General features: G+C 42.2%; 1 protein-coding gene across 1 annotated transcript in view; it reads right to left on the reverse strand.

The window, feature by feature from the left end:
- The window catches only part of slc7a14a (solute carrier family 7 member 14a), a 102,407-nt gene that overhangs the window by 70,920 nt on the left and 13,165 nt on the right, over positions 1–18,322 (reverse strand). Inside the window, exon 2 of the mRNA XM_049597194.1 lies at positions 5,901–6,044. The gene's annotated coding sequence lies outside the window, so the exon portion shown is untranslated. The remainder of the gene's footprint in view (positions 1–5,900; positions 6,045–18,322) is intronic.

Raw genomic sequence — 18,322 nt, forward strand, 5'->3', positions numbered from 1 at the left:
GCCCTAATTTTAACACATTTTTTGATAAAATGATTAGTCGACTAATCAAAGAAATAATGGACAGATTAGTCTACGATGAAAATAATCGTTAGTTGCAGCCCTAATTGTGAGCATTTGAAATGGTTTCAATTCTCATTTCCTGCAATATCAATATACCAGCTGCGCTCCCTTATCGGCAACTTTTCAAGAAACTCAAGCAAGTCCTGTTGTCTACAATATAGCACTTAAGATTACTGTGACCTGAATGACTGAGAATCTTCAACATGTTGCGAAACAATTCGGGAGGGGTACCCTCTGACTGGTACAGGAATATGAAAGAATTCACATTTTGGCTTTACTTGACCTTAATACTTCATTCTACTTAACTTAGACCTGTTGTCCTCGTTAGTGGACACTTTTTTTGTGCCATCTAGTGGCGGTAAGAGCACAGTACACTAATCCATGTAAAAACAAGATGGCAGCCATCTCTGCCAAGTCAGTCTGCAGCAGATCCTGACACAGAAGCGGACAAGGTCTAAAACCTGATCACATTTTATGATTGAAACTTGTTTATGTATGATTAATAATGTTTGAAGTTTAATATAGCAACAAATTTGACCAATTTTAGCGACAGTAACAAGCTAAGATGCTTGCACTCGCTTTTCTTTTATCTCTCAACACAATAGTGATGGTTATAAGTATGTGTGGCGACTATTCTGTTCATGTATGAAAATATAGTAGCCGTACAACCGGGCTTGGTAAGGTTGGAGTGTTTTTAAGTTGATGTAAAAACAAACGACGAGCATTTGTGAAATCCCACACCCATGTGGACATGGGTTTCTGCCTGTCGTCTCACTCCAAAGAGCTACACGGACCCAAAACCATTACAATACGTCGTCCCTCGCAGAAACAAGATTCCAACCTGAAGCAGCCATAAATCACTTACAACCCCGACTGACCAGTACAGAGGAGTGAGGAGTCAACATAAAACAGAGCAGAAAATAATAAAGGTTCTTCAAAAGATGGGAATCACCACAACCACAAGAGGTCCTTGAGCATATGGTCATAAATGTGCACAGAACATATTAGGCTAATAGGTCCAATAATATGGGAGATTAGCTGCGTACAAATAGATAAACGAATAATAACTGCACTAAAAAGCAGAAAAAAACTGCATAATTTCTTTGAATAAAAAGTGTCTATAAACAAAATCGCTCAAACTTCAAGCATCCAATCTTGTTGTTTTTAAGTTCACTCTTGGTGTTCCAGGGCTTAGCATCTGTTTCATTATAAATTACACTGTTGCACCAGTGATGGGACCCATTAAACTAACTGTATATTTGCTCATATGGGCGTGCAGCGCAGCAGAGATATCCATCAGCATTATCACTACTGCAAGATATTGTGCAATCAGCATTAAAATGAAAACAGCTGCTGTGGGCTGGGGTAGTAAACACGTTTTAAAAATCCATATACTGTGATAGGTATGACTGAGTGAGAGCAGCAGGGATGGCAAGGGATGGCAAGTTTGGAAAGTTTGAAGGGATTGCAGAACAGATGGTGAGGATTTGATTAGCCAAAAGGTTTTGTTTTCGCAGAGCGAGCCAGAAGTTGGTTTAAGCACAGGGCTAACTACTGAGGGGAGAGAGTAAAAAAAGAAAGAAAGAATTTGAAGAGAATGATGGTGGACGGTCTTCACAGTCTCCAGAGAGCCATTATTCTGCCTGCTGATTAAAAACAAGATAAAGATCTGGACCAACCCATCCACTACACATCAGAACATCCCTTTAATTACAGATATTTGGTGTGTAAATAAGTGAATCAGCCTCAAGCGTTTATCAAATCAAGTGTTTTTGCACGTACTCGTGTTGTATGTGTGTGCATGACAAACTGACTGGGAGTGCTGGGAGTACTGCACGTACTTGTGCTGTATGGTATGATGAAAATGAGTGTTCTCAGGGAGGGGTTCAGCCTTTGAAGACAGCCAGACGTTGGGTAAGTAGAGGATGGACCAAGGGATGGATAACAAAGTGAAGGGATGGAGAGAGTGATAACAAAGAAAGAGACACAGGGGCCAAAGTAAGCAAGACCACTGGTGGATTCTATGATCTAACCGGTAACCACAGGGTGTGTGTGTGTGTGTGTGTGTGTGTATCAGTGCTCTCTGTCCCAGTCTCTCTCATGTGTGCCCAGTACACAGTAGTGAAAAACATGTTTTGGATTTGAGAGTTATGCTCTCAGTGAGCATGTTAAGCACACACACCCTGTTCCACACACACACACACACACACACACACACACACACACACACACACACACACAGACAGCCCTGCTCCACAAACAAAATCCCAGCGATGAACGCTCTCTATGGAATCACCTCTTAGCTCCAAATCCTTACTCAACGTATCATTATGTTCTTTGGGGGGAAACTGTTTTTCATATTAGTGATGGTTTATGAAAGAAGTGTGCTTCTAGTCCCACTGCTTGCTGCATTGCTTAATATTTTTTACACTGCATTAATCGGCACTTAAAAAGGTATACTATGCTGGATTTTTCTAAGAAAGCAATATATAGACTCAAACAAAAGTAATCCCTCATTAGAAGTTTGCTGCAATGTGTTTATGCACAGCATCCCTACACTCTGCCTGCATTTTCTTATTTTGCTGTGTTCATAAGATTTATGGGTGTGTAGCCCCCAGCCAATAGCAGCGCACAGGTGAGGTCGGGACTCTAAAAAAAATGGTAGCAACCAAGCAGTAGCAGAAAAAAGAAAATCACAGACTAGGCACTAGGGGTGTGCAATATGGCCCTAAAATAATATCAGGAAATTTCAGGGTATTTTTGCAATAACAATTTGACAAATAAGTAAAAAAAAAGAAAAAAAGATTCATTTAAGAAAAATGAATTGCAACAAAATAAGTGATATAGTTTTACATGCCTTCAAATATTCAGTAAAAACTAAACACAAATGATCTCTCATTTCTTTAGTTTGTGAACAACAACAGTAACTCAGAGTGAGATTCAGATTCTGTATACAACTAGAGATGCACCGAAAATTCAGCCTCCGAAAATGGCCAAAAAATGCATTTTCGGTTTTTGGCTGAAAGACTTTTAACACCAGAACAACACGGCTGAAACAGAATATTGTGATGACACAAGCAAAAACCGCGGCCAGCACACATGTCTGCAGTGTGGGCATATTTCAATATATCAGAGAAAGACCCACGGATATAATATTAATATTAATTTATGCAATTGCAATGCCTTGATTTTAGTGAGGTAAGTACACAGTCATAGCCATAAACGCAATGGTACTAAAAATTGGCATAATAATTTCTTTCGGTGTTTCAGTTTTCGGCCAAGTGTTTCTTTATTTGAGGTTTTCGGTTTCAGCCAAAAATTTTCATTTCGGTGCATCCCGAATTTAAACAGCTCCCAAATACAAAAAAATGTCCCCTATGATCTATGTATATAAATCAACAGGTGATTTCCTTCTTTTAGCAAAATCCTAAATGACTGAGTTGTTTTTTTCCCACCTGGACCTTTATGCTCTGCCATTTCTCCTCTAATCATCACGCTGTAACCTGTGACAGGCTGTTATGATACCACAACTGTCGCACATTCACATATATGTAGTTTTTTGTTGAGCCGGGAGCGCCATCCATAGAGAGAGCACACTAGAGACTTTAAGCACTCTGCTAACCTGAATGGGGATAAAACAATTTAATCTTGAGGCTCTTCTAGACCTGATAAATGTTATCAGACTGAATGGATCAAATCCTGATGGTGAAACAAGTCATTTCACGAGGGCTGTGATGCTACAAAAAACATGTTACTATTGATTTCCAGACGCCTTTTTCCCAATGTAAGTCTATGGGAAAAAGTCTTTTTGGACCCAACGGCATCATGTGAAGGTCTCGGGAGTTGTAATTTCACTCTTTGTCAACTGCAAAAAAGGCCTCAAAGCCCAGCACACTTTCTGGGGCCTGGTGTGAACCATGCTAACAACAGCAACGGTGCTAATAGAGCTAACTTTGGGGGAAATGGAGGGTGGACAATTAGCTTTCTTGACAAAGCCACTGTCGTTTTTAGCCATAACTGCTAGCAACCATCGTATGAGTGCAGTGCAGAGTGGTGGTGATTGGCTTGCCTGGGGGGATACACTTACAGGGACCCACATGCATGCGATGCCGGACCATCTACCATAACACACAACAATGAAGCAACAACACACAGGATTAGCGCGACTTAATTCTCTGCTTAGGACGACATTACACCACTATATCTCTACAATAGTAATGACAAACACTGTCGAATGTCGTATACAGAACCTTTAAACATACATTTGTAGCGACCAGTCTCTGACGAGAAGGTTTAAATCAACTCACTGGAACAATTCCTCACAGGCTGACACATGGTTTCCCTTTTTGTGACACACTGAAATAACAAGGCAGTAACTTTGTTGTTTGCTTGTGTACTGACTGAAAAAAATGAAGAATGGTATTCCACTACACGTAAGAGGTTTCTGGTTTATTTCAACTAAGCCATGATGGATGTTACAGACACTACAAATAAAAGCAGACCTCCTTTAAATCCAGTTTCTCACTCGTTTCTTGAGGACAGCAATGCTCAACTGGTGGTGGTATAACTCCAATTACATTTTCCAGTTGTGACATGCTTGATGTTAACTCAATTAGGTCTCTCACACACCAGAAAGCCCCTTGACATTCTCCCATCTTCCCCAATCACGCTCTCGCAGCTCAGTGCTCCCTTTCATCCTCATCCTCATGCTATTTTGGTCTGGCCAAAGCCTGTACATTGTCTGCATTAGGGTCTTCTCTCACGCTCAGTCTCTCAATTCGATTCAGTGGGTGCTTTGTTGGCCCGACGTGAGAACTCAATAAACTACTGTTAGAGTAGAAGATAACAAAAACTAACACAAAGAACCATTATTCTTCATGCAGTACTATTCTGCATCTGAAGAAAGACATTTTGAAGCTACCCAACTTCCTAGAAATGTCCTTGGACTTTCTTACTGACTTGCCCCTCTTGAAAGACAGATCTTTCCTATCTGTCCTGACTGACAATGCGGTGTCTATACTAAATAGTTACTATAGGTTTGAACTCAGTTTGATCAAAATGGAAACAGGAGCTGAGAACCGAGCATTTAAAGTCGTGAGATTTTTATTTGAACCAAATTTTTCATACGTCAGGAAGAAAATGTCAGGGAATCTTGGCCTCTGCTCTCCTCTGTATTTTGACTAGGGCTGTACGCAGCTCAGAATGGTGACAGATGTAACAGAGTTGGCCATTAAATATAAATATTCAACGATTCTTTCAGTAACTCCAAGTCTAAGGCCATGGTCCTCAGCTGGAAAAGGGTGGATTGCCCACTCCAGGTCGGGGGAGAGGTTCTGCCTCAGGTGGAGGAGTTTAAGTATCTTGGGATCTTGTTCATGAGTGAGGGTAGGATGGAGCGGGAGATTGACAGGCGGATTGGGGTGGCATCAGCAGTGATGCAGGTGCTTAACTGGTCAGTTGTGGTGAAAAGGGAGCTTAGCCAGAAAGCAAAGCTCTCGATTTACCGGTCGATCTACGTTCCAACCCTCACCTATGGTCACGAGCTCTGGGTAGTGACCGAAAGAATGAGATCGCGAGTACAAGCGGCCAAAATGAATTTCCTCCGCAGGGTGGCTGGGCTCAGCCTTAGAGATAGGGTGAGGACCTCAGACATCCGGGAGGGACTCAGAGTAAAGCCGCTGCTCCTCCACATCGAGAGGAGCCAACTGAGGTAGTTCGGGCATCTGGTAACGAGTACGAGTCTTTTTTATTATATATATATATGTTTTGAAGTTTGAGAGCAGACACACAGAAGTTGTATGTACTGTGTTGTATTAAGCACCTGTCAGCTGTAGACTCACCACTTCCAAGCAGAAGAGAGACGATAATATTATCTTGGAGCCTTACGGTGGAAAGCCTCTCCTTCTCTGTGCTGCTGGATCACGTCCACAGCTGTCTGTACCAAAAAGCAGCGAAGGTCTAGTGTATCCACTCTGCTGCAAAATCTGGGGACAAAAAACAAAACAAAAAAAAAACAACTGCTAAACTTGAAGTAATCTCAGTCAACTAAGGGATTTCCGATTGACAATTTCGAATCTCCGACGTTCAGGGGGCAGCCCTTAATCTAACTATTATTTTTGTTTGATTGTTTGTTGTTGTTTTTTTTTTTGTTTTAATCTGTCCCTTGTGAGTTACCCACTCGTAACTCGTGACAGGGGTTGCCAAATCAACCAGGACTAACATCTTAAGGATTGTAAAAAATCAGAAAACCCCATTTGCCCGGTACTACTATTACCTAGGCCCTCTTGTAATTTGTAAAAACTACGGAAGTCGTCTGTGATCTTTGTCCCATGTGAATCTGCCATGTCCGTAATTTGTCAAGTAACTATTTCTTTGCATATTACTTAACATATTTTGCCAAACACAGAGGTCATGTCATAACACTAGACCCATGTGAACTGGTCTTATTGTTTTCACATAGTAGCCGAGGCATATTTCATATACAATTAGCTAGCTATACCAGCAGCAGCTACCAGCATCTTTTATGGTGCAATGTTCTCTTGCATGTTACTAATGCATAAGTTGACATCGTAAATCATTTAACACACCTTAAATGTCAATATAACAACTTTGACCATTCCATTTGTCAACCAACACTGCTCCCAGTCGACCACACATACGAAAACAATGGACATTCATTCATCATTCATGTGCAATATCTGTATCTGTATATACTAACTGCGAAATATCTACACTGATATGTGCAATAATGTAAATGCTGCCACTCAAACTGTCTATTTATTTTTGTTCCTTGCTTTTATTTTTTACCGCTTACAATCACTCACTCAGGTGCGATATCCATTCAGTCTGTCTCTTTATTATATTCTGCTTCTTTTTGATGCTATATTGCTTTGTGTTTTTATACGGTTTGCTTATTGTGCTGCTCTTTGTTCTTGTACAGTTTACTTATTTTATGTGCTTTACATACATTGCTGTGTACTCTATTTTTTCGACTGATGCCTCCTGTTTGCACTGTGCCTTTGCTGCTGTAATGATGCCAACTCTCCCGCTGTGGGACGAATAAAGGATTATCTTATCTTGTCTTTATTGCCTCCTTTGCAGGACACATGCTATAGTGATGACTGGATCTTCAAGTGCTTAAAAAGTATATATGAAATTCAACTCGATTGCTGGTATATGAAGTGTGTATATTCTATTTCCTCACTTGGAGACAAAAGTGACGTTGCATTGTTGCTGGCAGCCCCACACCTTTGGCTTTGACATCATACCCGGGGGATAATGTCACTAAATTCAAGTAAAATACAGACTTTTGCATGAAACACAGACATGGGAGTGTTATTTCTACATCACATGAGGTCACCTGGTAAAACTAGTCCCAACTAGTTTTCTGAATTCAGTATGAAAACATAAGTGATTCAGATCTTTGTCACACTGAGTAAAGTAGGAACTCAGCAAAGACAGGACACTGTCACAGTCACTGTCAGCAACTGTCTTTGAACAACACCACTTATGCTGAAGGACAAGATAACATATCAAAGTGTTAAGATGCATATATGTATGTTTGTCTGTGTTTGTGTGTGAGTCACGTTTAATCAGTGATCCCTGTTCCCATGTCTGTAGTTTTCCAGAACTGTGGGAAAAAGGCAAAGACGTCATCAGAACGCTGACCTGTGTGTGTGTGTGTGTGTCTCTCTCTAGAATGTTAAAATACCCTCCTTAATGTTTATTATTGAACACAGAGCAGGAGAGGCTGCGCAGTGACCTCCAGTTCACACCGAGACACACACTCTGACTGATGTTTATTATTGGATGCAGACAGATTGGCAGCTCAACAATAGGAGGGGCAGAGAGCAGCTTTCCAATCAATGTGTAATTTCCACCTTTCCCATTGCGAAGACACAGAGGCATTTTGTACATTAGCATGCTGGTGGTTGTCTGCAAACACACACACACACACACACACACACACACACACACACACACACACACACACACACACACACACACGGAGCAAAAGCGGCAGCAGGTCTTGGTCATCAATAAGGCCTCTTGTGTTGGATCTTTCCTTTTCGGAGAACAATGCCCTGGCCCTGGTTTAATAGAAACAAGTTGCCATACGCTCCCCTCCCCTCCCTCTGTCTCGCTCTGTGTTTTCATGGTTGTCAGATTTATCTTCTCTGGCATCCACATGAGGAGAAGGGAAGGATATTGTTTGCATTGATTTTCAATACTGATCAATAAACAAGCCTTTCCTCCTATGCTGTCGCTTGCGTCAACAAATATCCTCCCATAATGCCAACAGTGAACGCTCACACCATCACCACTTCATCAATAATGCATCTGTAATCACATTCAGAGTCACGTAGGATAGACATCATATTTTAGGCTTGATTTGTGAAGTGCAAACGCACACAAACACACAAACATAAACAAAGGCGAGGCACGGGGCAGTTCCCTTTTTAAGTGTAGATTTATGCGGTTGTATTTTCAGTCAGATCCCTCAGTCCTCTCGCTGCCACGGCAACAGCCTTTGAAAACAATGATTCAGAGCGGCACCAAGGATGATACAGCCTTTCACACTCACCTCAGCCAAAACTCCCATACACACACACTGTAACACATGACCCACATACTCATTTTTGTATTTGCACGCACTAACAAAAACTTTTTTTGCCTTGGATGAGAAAATGAACAATAAGTAGATGGACCGTGTGAATCAGAAGGCAGTGTCTGCAGGGGAATGTGATGGAGATGAGAATGGTGAAATCTACAGCAACCACTGCATATCATAATTAGGGGAGACTAAAGTCCTTCAGGTTACAGGTTCAAACATCCAAAAACAGATGAAACAGGCTGAAGTGCTCGTGCCAATTCTGTCAAATAAAAACCTGGAGTTGATACAATTCTGGCCATAGAGGAGCTAACAACAGTTATGTCATGATATTACTGCCATGAATTGTACATTTTATTATGTATACAAGCTTTTCAAAGTCTATCTCATGTTGTCCTTGCCTACTGCAACCCTGTTCACACTGTGTACCACAGCTCCTGTCACTGTCCACTCCTGCAATGCACAAGCAGGTGCCTGCAACACCCCAGACAGCTGTTTAGAGTCTCAAATGCACCAAAAGGCATGTTCCCTCACTGGTCTCCCACCCACTGACACACAAGCAACCAACTCACCACATGGTCTAAAGTGCATGGTGCATGTGCATTTCGGGCATGTCCAACTCTACTTTGCTAGTTACACAGCAAATAGTGGGCCAAGAGTGAGGCGCGAGGGGCACAGGGGTCGTATTTAGTCCCTTAATTAATCATGGGTGTGTTTTGGATGAAACATAAATTCAAACAACCAGAGTGTCATCACCCATTCCCTTTAAAAGACAGGTGTGTTTGCACCTTGCATACTGTTATTTACATAGTGGATTTGGCAAATTGGAGAAGCGAGTGGTTTTCTGCTGAGAGTAATGCAGTAAGAGCAGTAATGTCAATGCAGCAAATATCGTGGGGCTATAATTAAGCATCAGAATTAAAAACTGTTCTACATTTGACAGCATAAACAGAACAAACAGCTCTGCTCTGGTCTCTGCTATGTTCACATTTAGAAAATGTAGTATTTTCCTCATTAATGATCTATCATTTCACACACCCACAACTTATGCATATAACAAGCAAAGTGTGCTTGTGTTGTGAGCCCACCTATGTAGATGCATCTTATTATCTGAACAAGGAGACCTTTAAATAGCAGTAGAATACTCCACCATTCTGACTTTAGACCAGGTTTTTGTTGGTCAGTGGCGCAATTGCTTTCTGCTGCCTCAAAATAGTAATACACTAACAATGTGCCTGACCACACCTCATTTTGAAACCTACTGTGCATTCCAATCCCCATACTACCATACTACAGTACGCCAGAAAAATATTTAGTCTGTCCCAATACACAGTATGTCAAAAATACCAGGATATTTCTACTACATCTGGTCCAATTTGGCAGTCCGCAAGCCAGTATGCTTTTCTGGTTATTCTGACCCACAATCCTCTGCGCAGCAGAAGATGCGTCACATCAACTAAGCTGCAAACAGATGTCAGACTGACAACTGATTGAAAGCTGTCAGAAGTCACAATGACAGATGACAGATGACAGTGCATTCAAGTAACTGATGACTAGTGAAATACTAGTAATAGGAATGTTGATTAAGTGAATAAAATAATCAAAAACCAACCAAAGGACATGACTATAAAAATAATGACAATGTCGGAAATATAATATAGAATCTACAATCTAGTGTTAAACTAAATACACTGCTAAGCAACAACAGCAGTGCTCACCAGGTTGATCTTTGTCTCTGGCAAATTCGGTGAGTGCCGTTTCTTATACTTTAAAGGTAAGAGATATAAAGGCAAGACGGTCAAAGTTCAGGGCGTAATGTTATGAGACAGTAGTATGTCCCGATTGTGTGCATACTGCATGCAACAGTATGTACTTTTTAAGGGCAGCTGCAGTACCTAGAGCACAAGTACATATGCTATGGCACCGGCCGTTACTATAGCTATGTTTCCATCCAAAAGTGATTCGAATCATTGGGAAATGTGCATTATAAGAAATACGAATCCTGTGTGTTTCCATTAAATGTACAGACTTTGGTGAAAACTACGAACTCACGCGAGTTTTCCACAGAACCAGAAACAAAACAAGTCTCGTATTCTTCTACTTCTACGTTTTCTGGCGGTTGGCAACCAGCTTGTAAATGCATTACCGCCTTCCCGACCTGGAGTGTGGATATCACCATGGAGAGAGGTGCGCTACGTCAGACTTAATTCGAACATAACTGTTTCCATCCCCCATTTTGCAAATCAACATTCTTTCGAATCAACCAAAACCCGGCTAAAGCGAGTGTATTTTAGTTTGTGCGAATCAGGGGATTTTAATTCCAATTTTGGCGTTTCCATCATTCCGATGCAATACTTCTAGATGCACATCTAAAGAGGCTGATGGAAACATGGCTAATGACAACAAGTACAACTGGTACTGTAGCTGTACTGTAATCACTAGTTGTGCTGCGCTATGTGCTGCTTTGCACCGGGTGCAAGATAGGACCCCAAGTGTCATTGGTTTTGGGCTTATGTAACAAGCTGTTTTCATGGCAGACACGGACATGTCAAAATAGGAAAAACGCAGGTGTATTTAAAACCATTAATGATAGCTGCATTGGATTTACAGGGGGTCCTGGTCATTGGAACAGCTCATTGGGCCACTGAATAGAGCTCAGCCATCATTAATATAATAATGTATGCTATGTAAAACAGTCCATTGGTTTTGAAAAGGTTGTATACCTTTGGTTGTATACCTTCGTTGTAGGATATCTCAATCCATAGAGGCTAAATTAAAACATGAAATACACAAAACATGGGAGTTACACAGGTATATTCCAGAGACTGAACTACTGTGTGCTTACATGTAAGTGACAAAGCCCTCTAGTGGCTGTACGATTTATGACTCATCTGTTGCCACAGTCAGAAGGCTCAAGGTGGTTGGATGGGTCAAAAAAGTGTCAGGCTTCGGCACAGGATGCTGTGTCAGAGTTGCTTGCTTCCTGTTTCCTTCCAACAGTCAACACTGAGTTCTCTTAACCACATGTGGTCATTTTCTAACCTTAACCACGTCCTCCTCGTGCCTAAACCGAAACAAACTTTAGCCACAGCGTTGTCAGATTGGAAACAGGTTTTGTTTTTGTAATACAGAAAAAGGATGCCTTCCTGGGACGTCATTATCATAAAATACTTAAAAGCTCCATGTTGCTGCTAAACTTAATCTTCACCCTATATTCCCACACTGTTACTCACTTTTTTAATCTCCATATCATCCATTTGTTTAATTGTGTTGATCATATTATCTGTGCACACTGTACTGCAGCCAGTGTTTCCATTTTGGATGATAAAATCGGAGTAATACCACAGCTCAAAGGACAGCTTCAGACCCTGTACATTATAACTTACACAGATAAATATTGTTAAATGGATTGTATGGTTTTTTTCAAACTTCAGAGACTGAAGACTCATGGGAAAAACTGACTTCTAACCATGACAGGTGCATAACAGATGTGAAGAGCTGTGGTGTTACCAGAAGGCTTGGAGGGAAAAAGAGAACATGAAAGACAGCGAGAGTGATAGAGAAGACAATGAGGCAGAGTATGAGGGATTTCGCAAGATAACGACAGAGAGAAGGGAGGATTATGAGAATCATGTGCAGTGATGAAAGGCAGAACTGAAACTGAGGGCAGAGTAGAAAATATGAAGCACAGAGGTTAGCTTAGGGACACGAGGGGGAATACTGATAGCAGGTAGTGAAAGAAATGAATTTCATAGATTTGCTTTGAGAATACATCGGCTGTTTTATTGCAGTTTGAGTTTGAGACAAATTGAGCTGTCCACTGCTTGGCACAGTGACCTAAAGAGGATGCATTTGCAGACAGAGATATGTGGAGTTTTACCTACTCTTCTTTGGAACAACAACAGATGGGCGTTTGTTATGTTTGCTGGTGTGCTGCACGTGGAGTCTTTGCCCCCTTTTTAGACACTGTGGCACCACCTGCTGTATGGAAACAAAACTGCAGGTCCATCATTCTATAGTAAATCACCTTTTAAAGAAGTATTTCACAGCTGGAATGATGGTCTTTTCATGAATCTGGGCTGTTTATACAGAAGAAATTGGTGCTACATGACCAGAGAAACAGTCAAAGGGCTGTGGTAGTTGTTTTTGCTCAAGAGGTAGAAAACCTGAAACTACAAGAATGCACTGCACCGCACCAGACGAATAAACGCTCCTGCTGGTAGCTGATGTAATGCGAGCTTGGCTGTTTTTTTCAGAGGCAACAACATAGCGACCAGCTAGTAACAAACAATCTTGAATTACACTTAACCTGTAAGCTAAAATAAACATTTTTGAAAACATTTTAGGCGAGAAATGAGCGACACAGTAACAGAATCTTGTTTTATATTTTATCAGCACATGAAATGCGTCATCCAGCAGATAATAGCTGAGAGATGAGTAGCACTGCCCCATTATATTCGACAAAACGTTAGCCGACCAGAAAGGTCCTTAGTCGGCAAGGTTTCACTTAGTCACAGAAAAAACAAAGATGACACTCTATTAGGAGCTGCGCCTTATCAAAATAAATCAAAACCTATATGACTGGACCATGTGGGAATTTAATTTGAAAGGACAGACACAGGAAGGGGTAGGGCTGGGCGGTATGACAAAATGTTCCTATCACGGTTTTAAGAAAAAATCATATCGGTTTCACAGTATTTCACGGTATTTTGCTCAGGTTTGGTCAACTTGACATGCTGCTGTGTTGTGCTATGGCCTATTCAAGTGCTGGAATTTGTTATTTACCTGACAACGTCTGAACGCAACACACGCTCCACTCCATTAGTGCTGTACTCGGTTATAACTGTCTCGGACTCGGGACGGGTCGTCTTCGGTCAGGAAAATGCGGCCCGAGCCTTGCTCTAGTGTGCTCACCTGTGTGTGTGTGCTTTGTCTGTGTGTGTGTGTGCTTTGTCTGTGTGTGTGTGTGTGTGTGTGTGTGTGTGCGCATCGGGCCGAAACTCTGCTGTGCACGATACAGAGAGCAGAGGAGAATTGTAAATGGCGGTGTGCCGCTGCTAGTTGCATATAGGGGAAACACTGTTCTTTTCTTCTGGGTCATCGTGTACAGTTGCTTTGCTTTCAGGACTCTCTCCGACAGCCATTCTCGCCTCTAAACTTTTCTATATGCTCTCACTCTCGCCTGCCCACTCTGCGCGCCTGTGGTGTGCAGCAGTGAAATGGGTCCCCGATGAAACACTTTCCCGCCGCGCACTTTTCAGACGTTATTCGGGCTATTTACCGGTATTGCAGTATATGAAAAATTCATATCATAACGAAAATAAATACCAGTTTTCGGTACGAACCAGTATACCGCCCAGCCCTAGGAAGAGGCCACGCTCAGCAGTCAGACAGGAGTCACGTCACAAACCAGCCGATGGATATCTTTCCCTTCTTCTGTAAATATTCAGCCTGATAAATACGGAAAAGTTGATCATGTTAGTGCAAGGCTACCCAGAGCTTTACATCTGTCCCACGGACAATAGGCCTACACACTTATAAACAGCGTCTGGAAGAAGATCAACTCTGCACTCAGGAATTCAGGTAAACAGGCTATAAGGTGCCTGTTAAGGTTGCTTAGAGACCTCAGACGCAACCTGCCACCACACTCTTGAAAGCTGGCACAAAAGGCACAAGAGTAGTGCCCAGCGCCCGACCTCGCATTTTCCAGGCGGTTACAGACGCAGCATGTGTTCGGCCCCTAATTTCCAGGGCTGGTACCTGCGGTTATTCCACAGGCTAGTTACTAACATGTCGGGCAGGAAATCCAAAGTGTGGGATCATTTTGAGAAGGTGAAGGACGAACCCAAGGTGATATGTAAACTCATCTTCATTGGTCGACTACAAACATGACGTATCATCTGAAACATGGAAGTAGCTACATGCCCATTAGCCCACAGCGTCATTAACAGGCGGCTCGCTCAGTGTGTGACGTGCACTTGTAGATAAAATATAGGCCTATATTAATGAAGGTTCATTAGTATGGTTTTGTATTTCTCTGTAATGTAGCACAGTGTTAACAATGTTACTGATACTATTCTTTCTCACACCTTCAACTCAAACCATTGTGTTGCCCCGCCCATTTCATAATTAAATCAATATCGTAAACATGCAGGCGACTAGTCAACTAGTGGCCCTAAATGACGACTATTGGTTGACGAGGAAAATCCTTAGTCGGGGCAGCCCTAGAGATGAGCAAGGGGATCTGGGCCCTGGTAAGATGGAGGAAGTGTACCACTGTTCATTCACACATACTGCCCGCATTTATGATACAAAACTAATTGGAAATCAGCAAGGTGTCCCTTTAAGTCAGCCTTAATGCTACGAGAAACATCCTGAAATTCATAAAAGATGAAGGCATTTTGTCCTGGGGATGTATTTGTGACTCCACTCTACTACATATGGTCTTGGTTGTGACCACACACACACACACACACACACACACAAACAGAAACGTCAGAGGTGATTACAGCGTCAGGTTGAAAGCAGCTTGTTCTGGTTTACCATGATGTCACTAACGTCAGTCTCCTCTTCCCGCTCATTCAGGGTCAACAACACACACTCTCTCCCTCTCTCTCTCTCTGGGTGTCACTGTCAGGTCTATCCGCTCCCTACGGTGGCCCGGCCTATCCCACAACCCCCTGGGGCTGTAACCTGTGATCCAGGAGAACTGTACTCTGCGTAACGCTGTTTTCATAACCGCTCCCAGTTCTCGGTCCACAAACACAAAGAACCACAGAACATATGTACCACATTACACACTCATTCACTCGCTCATGCACGCACGCACGCACACACGCACACACCGCAGTGTAACTCAAACTGAAACTTAAAAGGACTGTTTGGCTTAGTCAGTGCTTTCTAATAATCTTTGAAAGGTTCCAGGAGACAGGAACATGCTTCTTACAGTTGAAGTAATGCACACACACATATCCACACACACAGACAGCAACAGTATATAACATTAAGTTTAAAAACTGTGAAAATATGAGCAGGTTTCTCTGCTCTGGGACGCTGTGGGTGTGTCTGCTGAAAAGCTGACAATAAAATCGAGGCAGTGTGAAGTGACAGACACTCTTTAGGAGCTAAGCCAGTAGCACAGCCACACACACACACACACCCTGATTCGAAGAACAGGATTAGCCTGCAGCACACACAGTCTATAGTCGCACAGCACACACACATTTGTGTTTGTGTTTATACGATTATGGCTTCAACAAAGATGTTTTTCACGTATTTATTAGACTGAAAGAACTCAGACAGGGGCGTAGCTAACACGTGGCTCACACTCATAACAATAGAGCACCAATTCTAAGTGGCCCTAACATAGTTTTTATGTAGTAGTGGGTTACGTGAAGGATGGCCCCAGTGTGTCGTCACACATGCTTTAGGCCCACCTGATAAATCCTGGACACAGAAATGGTGAAAAACAGTTGAATGCCCCAATTCCAAAATGCAGTGTTACACAGTTCCCAGTCTTTCCACATGTCTTCAACAAGTATTGTCTAATGGGTATAATGTGTTAATAACAAAGTCACTAGCTTTGCTTTGCCCGGACTTTAAAGCTCAACAGTGTAAACTAGTATAGGCAGATAATTATTCCAAAACACTACACACACAGTGAGTTGTAATAGGCTGTTGGTGTGTGTGTGTGTGTATTAAGCATGATGAAGTTGTTTTTGTGCGTTTCCTCATTATAATTCTTCACAGTTTAAGTCAGTTAAACATCAGTGCAAGCTGAGGCTGCTGATTATTTAAAGTGGGCGACTTGACGCTGTTAGTCACTGTTGTTTCACTTCCCTGCAGAGAGATAGGGCCTTGGCGCCTCCGCGTCAGCAGCGTAACCATTCTCATGGCATTCTCTTCAGAGACGAGACAAAACATGAGTGAGCTGTTTCACAAACAGCCTGCAGAAAAAATGGGGACTTCATCACAAAAAAAAAACAAAAAAAACACCACACTGGCAAATTGGCTCTCTGAGGGTGTCCTTGAGTTTTCAGGCCACTGTGAGCAGTCGGTGTTTATGGTGGAATCCACAGTCATACATTCACGGACAAGGACACAGAATTCATTTTATTTGTCTATCTTACAAATATCAAACAAGTCTTAAGCTCTCTCCACATCACTGCTACAGGGCAGGAGCCGCTGCCCTCTCATAACTGCAACACTATTTTTCTGTGTTTGTTACTCTTTCTAGCATTCCACAAGACGTGAATACAAATACGTATCTCCACATAAATAAGTGCTCATTCTCATTCACAGGCTGTCGTGGGGACCAAACCTGAGGTCACTAGACAATCTCTCAAACCACATGACAAGCCCACGTACACCCCTGCACCAGAAACACACACACAAGTACTGTTTGTGTCTTCTTACGTAACATGTGCAGCGGTCAGCGGCCATGTGGCTCCAGCCACGTCCTAGAAAATCAATAAGAGTGGGAGGAGAGCAGACGGACACCTGTTTATCAGTATGATAGCATCGCCACAGCATTCCTCCACCACTCCCAAAACCTCCCCTCGGCCTCATCGGCCTTGTCGGCCTGAATACATCAGCATGAGTAACACAATGACAAATGCGGTAAAAATCCAGACAAACTTTGCTGACTGTTGACATATTACCATAAACCGTCTCATTACTGTCAACAACATTATCATTCTTTTCATCATGTGTTAAGTCTCACAATTACAGCTCTGGTTCTTTGCAATAATTAGCAGTACATTATTAATGCATTCATTGTTTAGTCAGTGTAATGAATGGACCCAGATGGAAAAGACTCTTTGCATTTTTTTGTCTCATTTCATTTTAATGTCTCTGTAGTCACTCTGTGCCTCTTTGTGGATATTCCATTCCTCTTTGTTGTCATTTAGCATATCCCTTTTTGCATTTGTGCTTTATTTCACAGTAAGAGAGAGACAGGAAAGGCAGGGGAAGGAGGATTTACTTGGAGCACAGGGCCCTCGGCCAGACTCAAACGCATGCCACATGCACTAGTACTCAGCCCTAATGGTACAAGCTCTACCCAGGTGCCCCAGTTAGCATCTGTAGTTTTTCTGTAGTCGTTTTGTGTCTCTTTATGGTGATTTTGTATCTCAACTCATTTTGGTTCGTGATTTTGTATCTCAACTCATTTTGGTTCACAGCCCAATTTGATTTCAAGTGGGCAGGACAAGTAACAACAGTTTTTATTCACGCTCACCTGCCACTTCATTAGGTACACCTTGCTAGTACCAGGTTGGACCCCTTTTGCCTTCAGAACTGCCTTAATTGTTGGTGTCATAGATTCAGCAAGGTGCTGGAAACATTCCTCAGAGATTTTTGTCCATATTGACATGATAGCATCACACAGTTGCTGCAGATTTATCGGCTGCACATCCATGATGAGAATCTCCCGTTCCACCACATCCCAAAGGTGCTCTATTGGATTGAGATCTGGTGACTGTGGAGGCCATTGGAGTACAGTGAACTCATTGTCATGCTCAAGAAACCAGTTTGAGATGATTTGAGCTTTGTGACATGGTGCGTTATCCTGCTGGAAGTAGCCATCAGAAGATGGGTACACTGTGGTCATAAAGGGATGGACACGGTCTGCAACAATACTCAGGTAGGCTG

This window comes from Epinephelus fuscoguttatus, linkage group LG14 (assembly GCF_011397635.1).
Source record: "Epinephelus fuscoguttatus linkage group LG14, E.fuscoguttatus.final_Chr_v1".
Lineage (NCBI taxonomy): Eukaryota > Metazoa > Chordata > Actinopteri > Perciformes > Serranidae > Epinephelus > Epinephelus fuscoguttatus.